Source organism: Oryctolagus cuniculus, chromosome 2 (assembly GCF_964237555.1).
Source record: "Oryctolagus cuniculus chromosome 2, mOryCun1.1, whole genome shotgun sequence".
Taxonomy (NCBI): domain Eukaryota; kingdom Metazoa; phylum Chordata; class Mammalia; order Lagomorpha; family Leporidae; genus Oryctolagus; species Oryctolagus cuniculus.
Genome location: NC_091433.1, coordinates 9,157,206 through 9,171,061, shown reverse-complemented (window position 1 = coordinate 9,171,061; position 13,856 = coordinate 9,157,206). Strand labels below are relative to the sequence as shown.

Here is a 13,856-nt window from a genome sequence, read left to right as displayed (position 1 = left end):
ATATAAGTTTCCCAAGATCACAAAGCCAGCAAGGGAAAGAGCTCTGCTATTTGATAAAGGCTATCTTTGGTTCCATTAGCTCATAGTCTAAACATAATAAACATGAAGAGAAAAAAACAGGGCATCTGGTAGACCTTCTATTAGGTGGTAAAGCAAAGGCAAACCATTGGTGAGAAAGTTACTTTGGAAACCAGTTTTAAGACACTGCATGGCATAGTTTTCCAGAAAAAAAAATTGAAAATTATGGTGACACATCTGGATTCTCAAATGCAATTATTGATACTGAAGTAGGCTTAAGGTCTCATGTGATTTCCTGCAATCATGAGGAGTAATTAAGTGTCTGTCTGGTACCAAGTTGTATAAAGAATCATGGATACATCTATCTGTCTCTCTCTCTCTCACTGTCTATAACTCTACCTGTCAAATAAAAAAAAAATTAAAAAAAAGAGTCATGTAGAAAATATTGTGACCCTGGACCACATGTTTCATTCATGGTCTTTTCAAAGGAACCCATCAGCATTAGTTAGAAAGAAGATTCCCAGAATGATAAAATAATAAGAAATTGATTTAGGTATGGGCCAGGGACCAAACTTTGCCAATGAAACCGCATGCTTGAAAAATCCAAAGATTTGGTCTTCATGGATATAAAATATGGAAGTTCAGATTCTTTTTTTTTTTTTTTTTTTTTTTTTTGACAGGCAGAGTGGACAGTGAGAGAGAGAGACAGAGAGAGAAAGGTCTTCCTTAGCCGTTGGTTCACCCTCCAATGGCCGCCGCTGCAGCCGGCGCACCGCGCTGATCCGATGGCAGGAGCCAGGAGCCAGGTGCTTTTCCTGGTCTCCCATGGGGTGCAGGGCCCAAGCACCTGGGCCATCCTCCACTGCACTCCCTGGCCATAGCAGAGAGCTGGCCTGGAAGAGGGGCAACCGGGACAGAATCCGGCGCCCCGACCGGGACTAGAACCCGGTGTGCCGGCGCCGCAAGGTGGAGGATTAGCCTATTGAGCCACGGCGCCGGCTGGAAGTTCAGATTCTAACAGAGATTAGTAGATTTTATATCAACACCATTATCCCTGAATCCATACTTTCCTAAGGGAATGTAATCTTCATCCCCTCTAATCCTCTATTCCTAAGCTTCTCCAACATGCAGCTGTCTTCACTTATCTACATTTTTATTTTAAGGTCTTCTGTTTACCTTTGTAGCTGTAGTCACCCCTCCATATTTGTGGATTCTTAATCCACAGATCCAAGCAACTGTGGATCAAAATATTTTTTGAAAATGCAATGCATGTGCACTGAATATGTACAGATTATTTTTCTTGGCATTTTTCCCTAAACAACATATTAAAACACTTACATAGTATAAATAATATACTAGATAGTATAAATAATCTGAAGATAATTTAAAGTACATGGGAGGATCTATGTATGTTATGTGCAAATTCTACACCATTTTATATAAAGGACTTGAGCATCCCAGATTTCGGTATCTGCAAAAGATCCAAGGCCCAATCCACCACTAATATCTAAGGACAAGTATAATTGGACCCTCAAATTATACTTGTCCTTGGATTCCTGGTGGACTGGGCCTTGGACCTTTTACTCTCTCTTATCCCTATAAGTTCACTTGTGCCCACATGTGCTGTTTTGTATCCAATGACTCATTTTGTTCTTTCTATTTGTCCTTCAAACTGACTACATCCAGGGTCTCACCAACTCTCACATTTGTCACTCCATGAAATATCTATTTTAATACTCTTCTATGTGGCTTGATATCTAATATGTTTTAAGTAGTCCCTGGATGTTTCTTTCCTTGCTGAGGAAAGAAGCTAATGGAAAAGGAACTGAAAGTCTATTTTGCATGTTACGTAGAATGGACTCATGATGTGTGGTGAAATGAGAAGGCCATGCCAAGATGGCCACTGGCAACAGAAACTGCCTGGCAACAGGCTGTGACTGGTTAAGACATGTGACTGGTTAGACTGCCCTTTGACTGGATTGGCTGCCTTGGCTATATAAGCTGCTGTACCAACTGAAATAAACGAGTCTGCAGGCTGCTCACCTATGGCCTGCTTTCACTCAACTCCCGGGGCCTGTGTGGTGACTCTGCGCCTCTTGCCCCCACCATGCTCCTCCTCTCAGAATGAATCCACCTCAACAATGATGGTCCCAAGTTGCCTTAATGAAAATAATCATAGTGGGATTTAGACAACCTTGTTTGAATCCTCAAATCCCTGTTCTGACACTGATTTTCTTCAGTGTCCTTGCACAGATCACATAATTTCCACAAGCCTATATTCTCTTTTTTTTTTTTTTTGACAGGCAGAGTGGACAGTGAGAGAGAGAGAGACAGAGAGAAAGGTCTTCCTTTGCCGTTGGTTCACCCTCCAATGGCCACCGCGGCTAGCGCGCTGTGGCCGGCGCACCGTGCTGATCCAATGGCAGGAGTCAGGTGCTTATCCTGGTCTCCCATGGGGTGCAGGGCAAACTATAAGATAAGGGAACATGTTTGGTGATCTTAAAGAATTATTATGAAGGTAAATGAATGAATAGTACATTCATACTTCATGTCTGGTGCAAATATTTACTTTTATAATAATACTTTCATAAAGTTATGTTCATTCGTTGTTTAACTAGGACCTTTGTCTAAAGACTTATTTTTAATGCAATTTCTTATTAAGGAATTAAAATGGTAAGGTTGAAATATAAATCTAATGAAACAAAAAATAAATAAAATCAATACCAGTAAATCTTGATAGAATGTTTTTTAACCTTTCTCACTGCAATTTATAAAAAATATTTTATTTTTTAAGGATTCAATTACATTGAATAAGTGTACCAGTACAGCTTGATAGCTTAGCATCTGACAAAGATTTTTGTTTTTGTCTGAGATGGTTCACCTCAGGAATAAAAGAAAAACTTTAAGTGTAACTGTGCTCATATTTATGAAGTATGGGAGATAAGAAAACAAGAAAGCAATCCAATATGTCAAGGCAATTCTAGCTCTTGTCATTCTACAAGCAAAACATATATACTGGGGATACAAATTTCTTGAGTGACTGACTCATACTAGGATGGAGAAAACATAAATGGAATCAACATTCCTTCAAGTATACTATCCTCTGTTTCAATTTCAATATACTTTAAGCTCAGGTGATTTTTGTTTCTTTTGTTAATTTTTTTTTCTTTGAAAGGGGCTACTATGCCATATCATTTAGCACTTAAATGATTTAAACTGATTAATTATTGGATGGATAGATGGGTGAATCTATATATTTATAAAAGTCTGATTTCTTTGAATAGGAGCGAGATACTAGGTGCCTGGAGTGTAAAAGGTACTCAGTAAAATAGCTGGGCTGTTTCACTCAATCTTATTGCTCTCAGAAGCATGATCAATTCCATACCAAGCAGGCTTCAGAGTCAGCTATATTTTGGCTCTCCTCTGCCAGGAATATGTCTGCCTTCTGCAGGGGCAGAGAGACATGAGCCAACATCTATGTGGAAACAGTGCTCTTCGGTGCCGGATTCTGTCCCGGTTGCCCCTCTTCCAGGCCAGCTCTCTGCTGTGGCCCGGGAGTGCAGTGGAGGATGGCCCAAGTGCTTGGGCCCTGCACCCCATGGGAGACCAGGAGAAGCACCTGGCTCCTGGCTTCGGATCAGCGCACCGGCTGCGGCAGCCATTGGAGGGTGAACCAACGGCAAAAGGAAGACCTTTCTCTCTGTTTCTCTCTCTCACTGTCCACTCTGCCTGTCAAAAAAAAAAAAAAAAAAGAAAGAAAAAGAAAAAAAAAAAAAAAAAAAGAAAGAAAAAGAAAAAAAAAAAAAGAGAGAAAAAGAAAAAAAAAAGAGAGAAAAAGAAAAAAAAAGAGAGAAAAAGAAAAAAAAAAAAGAGAGAAAAAGAAAAAAAAAAGAGAGAAAAAGAAAAAAAAAAAAAAAAAGAAACAGTGCTCTTCAAGATCTACTCCCAAGAAGAGATGAGAATGCAGGAGGTGGAAACGCCAAAGGCAAGAGGATCCTCTCCCCTTTGCACCACAAATGCTCTCATGGAGTGTGACCAGCAGGAGAATTAGAAGGCACGCATATTATGTCCACTCTGCCACCTGCTTGCTCTTAGCAAGGAAATTTCCTAACCAGCTTGAGACATGTTTTTCTCTGATAAACTGGGATATATACTTTCTTAATGGTTTTTCAGGAAGATTCAATCAAATGATGCTCACGGACTTGTACATTGTTAAACTTTGATGTGTTTCCCAGATGTAGGCTAATAACCATTTTGGATGCAATAGAGAAGTCAAACTCTGTAAACTGTGAAGGAGTAAAAGGTGAGAGACCTTCCACAGATAATTGAGATCTAGAGACAAGTGACTTTTCAGGGCCATATGGCTCTAGTAAATAAATCCTCTATCTTCTGTTTTTAAGCAGTGTGTAAAAGTAAAATGAAGTGGGAAAGCTTAAGAGCACCCGGGAAAACAAAGGGACGTTTCAATATATATAACCTCTTCCAAAGACATTCATCCAATCCCAAACCATATTTCTATTAAGTCTATGGGGAGGTGCTTTCTTCTTGGCAAAATTCCAACAGCCACAATCTGGACTCTGTCTGAAATTTGAGATGCTATATAAGACCAGAATACATTTAAAAACATGGGTTCCCTCCTCACTGCCATTTTGTTGCATATGCATGCCCAAGGCTCCTGAGTGTTTCTGGGGCACAAGATAGCTTTGTTTACTGTTTGGACTGGCTCCATTGCCACTCACCTGTGCTCAGCTTAATCTTCCAGGCCCCTTCTGAGCCCAGTAAAACTTTTTTTTTTGGAGACTGAAAGAGCTTGGCAATCTATATAAATCCAAAGCCTCCACACCAGGTATTGGCAGGAAGAATGTGCTGATCTCTGAGGCCTTTCCAGAGCTTACAGGATCAAAATGCAGGAATAATTTCACAGGTGCACAGTGTCACACAAGAGAGCCATAAAACCACACATACTAGTCAGAGTTCCTGAAGGTCTGCACAATTTAGGCTGCAGTTTTCCTTCTACCAATTCTTCTACTGATTTCCACTGGACTTTTCTCAGGAACCAACAAGGAGATACTGGATCTATTAATGAATCGGGACATAATTTATTGGTCCTAACGTACACTTGTCATGACAATTTACATGATTTAGCTCTCTGTTTCTAAAACTTGCTGAGAATCAGGTTAACACTCCTTGATTGACAAACTTTTTAAGGTATTTATTACATATTGTCATAAACACAATTAAATTAAATTTTGGAACCATTTGCAAAAATAATATTTATCATTAAAACAAGAAAGGATCTTCACAGAAACTCACATTCTGTTGGATATAGAACGTTGTGGTAATTTTTGTATCATGCTAGGTAAAGAGAAGTCCACAGGTATGTGCCGGGGCCAGGTTCCAGGAGTCTAGAGTAGGGATGCAGTGCCCATGGACTAAAGGAGATGGGGCCCATGAACCTTCCAGTTGCAGAACCCAAGAAAGAAACCAAAGCCAACCTTAGATAAACAAGCAAATATGTCATCAATTTCTTATTGGCTACAGAAGATAAAGCAAGTCAAGGACAGATTTGGGACTTAAAAGACACCAGAGAGCCTTCTGGGAAGGGAAACATGACATAATGTACATTTTATATGATACTGTGTCCTTTGTTGTGTGGCAAGGAGCTCTGCCCACTTGGACTTAAGCTTTTCATAATAATTATTACTAATCCCCTGGCTCTTTACACGTGTGTCCTCTTGCAATTTGAAGGCCCTACTTTGATGTGCTATCTTTCCACAACTTTAAGGAATGTTGATATAACATTCTCCCACATTTTCACTAATCTCCCATCCTCAAGGCTCCTTCCTTGATAACGTTGCTTTTCTGAGAGTCAATGTAATATGATTGTTTAAGACCTACGAGTTATCCACTAACCTACAGGCTATGTGTCCTTGGGAGACATACTAAACATCTATGCTCTCTACATCTGTAAGTGGGGGTGAGAACAACTGCCTTCAGAATTAAAATGAGGGTTGAGATTAATTATTCCAGGTGTTTAAAACAGTGCCCAGTAATTAATGTAAGCTATTTAGGAGTTTCTACTATTTATTAATTTTTATTGTGCATCTTTCCTCTTGCATTGTTCAGGACCTATCTTCTATGGGGAAGTAAGTACACAGGAAAACAAAAATAAAAAGGAAATGTTGACATTATTCAATTTTCAGCTTAATGTCTCTAAAAGAGTTCAATATTTTAAAATAAAGAATGAGACACATTGGCATGCATACGTGAAGTCACTTTGAATGAAGACTGATGCAAGTGTGTCAAATAACATGGGCAGTATCACCATTAAAAAGATGATTTTTCAAAATTTCGACTCTTCATGGTAAAGCTCTGAAAACCAAAATATAATTATTTAATAATTTTTGCATTCACTGTGCTCCTAGAAGTCAAGTATATAATAAACATTAGCAAAAATCCCTTAAAGTTTTATGAAAAACAGACATATGCTATGCCCATGCATTTATAATCAAGTTTTTTATTCATGTGATTGTCAAGGCTTCCATTCAAAGTGATGCAGGCCATGGGACAATATTTTATTGTATGGGAGGGACCACTCAGCACATTATAGGAAGTCAAGCTCTTTTGGATTCTGCTTCCTGCCTCCAAACACATTCATCATGACAATCAACATATCTCTGAAAATTTCCAGTTTCTTTCTTACCAGGTAGACAATTGTCCTAGAGATCAGCCAGACCTAAGAGGCATTTATTAGTGGAGTGAAAGCCACAGAGTAGGCAAGAAAGCCAAAGGAGTTAAACCAGAATAATAAGAGGTCAGGGACAAAATCTAGAGAAATATAAATGTTTAATGAATAGGACCACAAAGACTGACGGTAAACAAAAGGAGGACAAGGACTAAAGCTAAAGGAGAAGAGAGGGAAAAAGGAAATAGAGGTTTCTCTTGAACAGAAGAGTGACTAGTATCAAAGGGAGTAGGTCAATTAGCTGACAGGAGGCACTAATGTAAGTCTACTGAATTTGACAACTAAGAAATCATTTTTGAATTACCCTAAGATGTGATTGCTGTCTTTGTGGATTGAGAACATATTTCAGCCAGTCTAAAACTGGACATCAAGAACTAGAGATAGAACGCTGTCAACTGATTCTGAAAGCTTACATGATGGAGGCGTGTTGCTGGGGTGGTGGGAGGCAGAGCGGATGGGGATTAACAATCGACATGGCTCACTGGATTGAGGCAATGAAGTTTTAATTCACTTTCCATCACATCTCCTTGAGGAAGTACTTTATCTTTCCGTGGTTGTAGAATGCACAAGGAATTTCTTGCTTCAAGCAAACTCTGAGGAAGCATTTTACTTACTTGCTTACTTACATTTTATTTTTTCAAAGATTCATTTTATTTATTTGAAAGACAGAGTTACAGAAAGAAGCAGAGACAGAGAGAGGTCTTCCATCTGCTGGTTCACTCCCCAGATGGCTGCAATGGCCAGAGTTGCGCCAATCCAAAGCCAGGAGCCAGGAGCTTCTTCCGGGTCTCCTATGTAGGTGCAGGGGCCCAAGGACTTGGGCCATCTTCTACTGCTTTCCCAGGCCATAGCAGAGAGCTGGATTAAAAGAGGAGCAGCCAGGACTCGAACCGGTGCCCGTATGGGATGCCGGCACTTCAGGCCAGGGTTTTAACCTGCTGCACCATAGTGCCGGCCCCGCTTATTTATTTTTAAAACTAAAATTGGGAACCAGTGTTATGGTGCAGCAGGTTAAGCTGGCATCCCATGTGAGAACTGGTTCAATTCCTGGCTGCTCCCTGCTAATGTGCCTAAAGTAGAAGCAGAGGATGATCCAAGTACTTGGGTCCCTGCCATCCACATAGAAGACCTAGATTGATTTCCAGACTGAAGACTGGCCTAGCCCCAGCCACTGCAGCTATTTGGGAAAGTGGAACTGCTCGCCTGCTCTCTCTCGCTCTCTCTCTCTCTCTCTCTCTCTTTCACTCTCACTCTGCCTCACAGATAGACAAGTAAAACTTAAAATAGCTAAAAATGTTTCTGCTTAAAACAAATGAAACATTCATTATTAAGTTCCACAATGGGAAAACAAACACATATAGACATCTTCCTCTCCTTGAAGTCCCTGGAAATATCTTCAAGTATGTAAGCGTGGTCAATTTATGGCTACAGATCATGTAGACAGTAGCATGTCTCCCTCACCTCCCACCATAAACCAGTCTGGCTTGTTTTGTTTCTTTCCAGGAGAAGAAGAGGTCTATTTTGATATATCTGAATGCCTGTCACAGAGCTTCTTCTCTAGGGTTCTTCATGATAGCTCCACATATTTCCAGAAATGTCAATAGTGCTTGGCTTGTGAAGAACTTGATTACCAAAACGTGTCTTCAGGATTTTAGCTAAATTGGTAAGGAAGATCATTTTTAGAATTTTATATTAAAAATGGAAGAAACATGAGCATGTTTATACAAAAGTACTTCAAAAAGTTCATGGCAAATGAAATTAAAAGTTTATTTTGACACATAAAATTACATACTTGGCACATATATAAGCTTTTTCTGACCTTTTTGAAGAACTTCCTATGCTGACTAGAGCAAGATGAAGAGGGAGAGGTTGAGAAATGGGTACCAAAATGGTTAATTGATTAAATAAGGACAATGGAAGCAAGAGATCCAGAACATCCATCTCTGACAGAGGGAAAGACTGTCTCCCATTTAGTAGGAAGAAGGAAGAAAAGTACAATAACAGCAAAGGAAAGTGGAATTTGGCAGGTAAGATGGGACTTTTCAGAAACTCCTGTAAAAGGCTTGTATCACCTAGGATATTTTCAACTGCAAATAACAGATGCCCCAAGTAGACTGGAGTTAAACAATTATTGTTTTTTATCTTTTTATTTCAGAACACTTCTAAATTTACAAAACAATAATTGTAAGACTGTACAAAGTTTCATACACCCCACTCCCAGATTCCCCTATTTTTAATATTTTATATTAATATGGATATCTATCACCATCAATAAGTCACATCCAGATTCCCCTATTATTTCTTTTGAAGATTTATTTATTAATTTGAAAGTCAGAGTTACACAGAGAGAGAAGGAGGGGCAGAGAGAGAGAGAAGTCTTCCATTCGCTGGTTCACTCCCTAAATGGCAACAATAGCTGGAGCTGTGCCAATCTGAAGTCAGGAGCCAGGAGCTTCTTCTGAGTCTCCCACACAGGTACAGTAGTCCAAGGACTTGGGCCATCTTCTACTGCTTTCCCAGGCCATAGCAGAGAGCTGGATCAGAAGTGGAGCAGCCAGGACTTGAACCGTTGCCCATATGGGATGCTGGCACTGCAGGCGGTGACTTTACCCGCTACACCACAGCAACAGCACCATATTCCCCTATTATTAACATCCCATATTAGTTTAATATATTCATCACAATTAAGGTTATTTATATAAGAAGTAGTACCTATCCAGATTTAGTTAATAATAGTGTGAGGCAATGAATAGAATTATCTAAAAAGAACCCTAATAAGCACACTTGAAGTTGGTACGAAGGCAGTACAACTGGGCTAAGGGGAATGGGAGTGGTTACTGCTCTCTCCATGAGGAAGAATCAGCATCTGAGATAAGCAGTCCATTGAGTGTGGCCATTGGCTCCCTTTCTCTAGCATTTCCAGACAAGTTCCAAAAGAGAGTGGAAATCATCTACTTTCGTAGATAATCCATGATCCAAGGGCTAGCAGCAGAAGCATCACTTGGGAATGTGTTAGACATGCAAATTCTCAGACTCCACCTCAGACTACTGAATGACAAACCTGGGGTTAGGGTTCACTGATCTGTATTTGAACAAGCACTCCAGATCCATGCTAATGTTTGAGAACCACTGCTGTAAACAGTGATGCCATAAACTAAGAAAGAACCACCAGACCACTGAAGGGTTCAAAGGCAATTGTAAGGATTTTATAGAACAAGAGTAGACAGTTCTGGTTAATACACCATGTTACTTGTGGCCTTCTTCCTGGAGCCATCTCAAATTAATACTCAACTTTAATTATGAAAGGCGAAGGTTGTTTTTTAGCAAATGTAGCATGAATTGATCTATCACTAGTGTATTCACAAAACTATTGCCGAAATAGTACCCTAACAGCCACTGTGACTCAGTTTTACCCAATAACTTACTTCAATGATATACAGTTTAGACATTCATTATAGTGAGAGAACATGAGAAGGCAAACCTAAATGGGCACCTTGGCTCTTTACTTGACTTGCTCTGTGATTCTATGTCTCTTAACCTCTCTGGGAATCACTTTGCTCACAAAGAGAAAGATACATATTGATCTTAAAAGTTGTGAGAAAAACAGGATAAGGTACACTGAACTTAGAACAAATTTTGAGGTATCGTAAACACTCAATAAACAATCTTAAAAAACTCATTGATATCTGGGTTTTATTGTGACTCATAGTTATTGGTGCCTGCCCTGGGTGTGATGGTGAAAATAAAAAAGGAGGAGCAATAAAGAGGTTAAGGGTGAGTCTACGGCTTTGGTAGAAAATGCAGCCCGGTTGAGAAGGTCACAGAAAAGACTTTCAATGCTGGAGATGCTTGAGATGAGTCTTAAATTATTAGATACACACGTGCATACAGAGAGAGAGAGAGAGAGCGCGCACAGGTGCTTTAGAAGTGAGAACAGAGCACATATCTGGGCATGAAGACTGAAGACAACTCTGCCTTACAGGGAATATGCAAGGAGTTGAGTGTGGCTGAAGAGTGGGGCTCATGATAAGGAGGAGAATAAGACCCTCATGCTGAGCCAGGGTCCAGCCATGAAGACCCCACTTGACCTCACTAAGGAGTTGTACACATTTGAAGAAAATGGGAAGACACGACTGATTTTTTTGCAGGAAAATGAGATCTACTTTAAAAACTTTACCTAGGCAAAAGCAGGGAGAATATATTAAAATGGCAAATAATGTGGAATCAGTGAAATCTGGGACTATGTTTGTATCTTGGTCTCTAAATCAGGAAAGCAAAGATGAGGGTCTGGGGGAGATTTTAAGGCAAAAACAATGTCTTCTGATATGTGACAGGAGCCATATAATCAAGATTTCCCACATTAGGAAAAATGAATACACACTATACGTGGCTAATGGTGTGCTAGGAGCAATTGAATATGGTTCCGGAGTTCAAGCCCTTACAACACCACAGGGCAACACCCATGTATTGTGCACTGCTTGAGCACACTGAAGGCAGCAAGTATTGACTGCTGGAGAGAAATGATAGAGATCCAAATGAAGTCTCTTAAAAGGGGCTTAACGATCTTGAAAACATGATTCTCAATCCAAATTCCAAGCCTCAGGATCTAGTTCCAACTCTGTCACTGCCTTGAGTGTTGGGGACTTTGGGTAAATCATTGCTGCTTTCTGGCCTTAGTTTTCTCCTCTCAATAAATGATGAGATTTAAGTTGAAGATATAAGGAAATGATCCACACCATGATTCTCTAACCAGATGTATTAAGAGTTATAAGATAAACAAGATCACTTTGGAAAAGTTCTGTCTTTCTGAAAATAAACAATTCAAAACACTATACTTCTGTTAAAATGAGCATGGACATAATCTTGCATATACTTAAAATATATATATCAATTTTAAAAATAAGACACAAAGATACAAAGATATATTTGGCTTGCATGGTGTCACACTTCCTGATACAGATGTTGTCCAACTTACCATGTTCAAATTTAGGAATTTTTCACTTTAAAGTTGTGCAAAAGTTACCCACAGACAGAAGAAATTATACTTTAAATTTGAGTTTTGATATTTTCCTGGGCTAGTGATATGTGGTACAATTCTTTCTGGAGATACTGGGCAGCTGCCATAGCTCATGGTCAGTAACACAATACTAGAGAAACAACCAATAATCTACAATGTACTGTGTGGCTAAGCTAGGCTGTTCAAGAGATTAGGTGTAATACATGCACTTTTAACTTACAATATTCTCAACATATAATGGTTTATGAATTCTATCCTATAGAGAAAGAGTCAAGGGGCATTTGTATTTATATCCTTGTGTAATTCTCTCTCCTAGAGGACATGCTAGACCTAATGACTTTTTTCTAACAAATAAAATATAATAAAGTGATGGACCTAAATTTCCAAGATTGTTATAGGAGACTAGCTCTCCTCTTCTTCCTTCCTCTCTCTTTCCCACCCCCTTTCCATCTCTCTATTCTATCTTTTCACTTAATGCCTCTGATAAAGCTGATTTCCATGTTATCAGCTGCCCAACCAAGATGTCCACCTGGCAAGGGACAACCAGCAAGGAATTAAAGACCTCAGACAAACTACCCACAAAAACTGAATCCTGTCATGCCCATAGATATGAATATGGAAATACATTCTTCCATATTTGAATGGTGAGATTATTGCATCTCTGGCTGATCTTTGGATTGTAATAGATCACATGACAACAGCTAAGCTGTCCCATGGAAACTGTGTGATAATACAGTTTTGTTTTCGTTTTTGTTTTTAGTTAGCAGATTTGTTATACAGCATAACTAACACACATGCAATCAATTTGGGCTATGGCCAGAAATACCCACTAAAGCAGTCTCTCCCTTATCTATGCCATTTAGCAGCATTTGGTGGAAACGCCTATGAAACACACTTAAGAAGAGCAACCGTGGTAGGTATTTGGTGCAGCAGTTCAAGCCATTACTTTAATACTTATATCACATATTGGAGTGCTGGGTTCATATCTCAGCTACTTCATTTCTGACCCAGTTTCCTGCTAAAGTACATCCTAGAAGCCAACAGATTATGGCTCAAGTATGTGGATCCCTGACTCATATGGCTTCTTGCTTTGAACTAGCCCCATCTTGGCTGATGTAGGCATTTGTGGAGTGAACCAGCAGTTGGAAGAACCCTCTATATATCTATCTTTCTGTCTGTGTATCCCACTGCCCTTCAAATAAATAAACAAATCTTTTGCTTAAAAATAAGACCAATAATGTTGGGGCAATAAAAGGATGTTCTACTAAAAGACTATATAACCATATTTCAAGTTTCTGAAAGCAAATTTCTCTAGGTAAAAAAAAAATCTGTCTATGGCTGCTGTTCTTCCCCAAGGCCATTTTTTTAATTAGATGAAAGAGGAAAGATTTGATAAGATTTTCCTCTGGGATTTACAAGTGATGTGTATTTTTATTTTTTTTAAAAAAGGTTGATGTATTCATTTGAAAGGCAGAGTTACAGAGAGGCAGAGACAGAGAGAGATCTTCACGCACTGGTTCACTCCCCAAATGGCTGCAATGGCTGGAGCTGTGCTGATCCAAAGCCAGGAAGCCAGGAGCTTCTTCCAGGTCTCCCACACTGGCGGTAGCTGCTAAAGCATTTGGACCATCTTGTGCTGCTTTCCCCGGCCATAGCAGAGAGCTGGATCGAAAGTGGAGCAGCCAGGACTTGAACTGGTGCCCCTATGGGATGCCAGCATTGCAGACTGAGGCTTTATCAGTTACACCACAGCACCAGTTTCCACAAGTGATGTTTTACTTAGGATTCACAACTAAAAGACAATGAAAACTGATAATAACAGATACTACACTTGATCTGAGCCAAAAGGTCGAGAAAATCTGCAATGTTCATAGATTGGAAGAATCAATATCATCAAAATGTCCATTTTTCCAAAAGCAATTTACAGATTCAATGCGATACCAATCAAAATACTGAAGACATTCTTCTTAGATCTGGAAAAAATGATGCTGAAATTCATATGGAGGCACAGGAGACCTCAAATAGCTAACACAATCTTATAAAACAAAAACAAAGCTGGAGGCATAACAATACCAG

At 39.4% G+C, this 13,856-nt stretch overlaps 1 pseudogene; it reads right to left on the bottom strand.

The window, feature by feature from the left end:
- Positions 1–13,485: 13,485 nt before the first annotated feature.
- LOC127490374 (U2 spliceosomal RNA) lies at positions 13,486–13,641 on the bottom strand (annotated as a pseudogene).
- Positions 13,642–13,856: the final 215 nt, after the last annotated feature.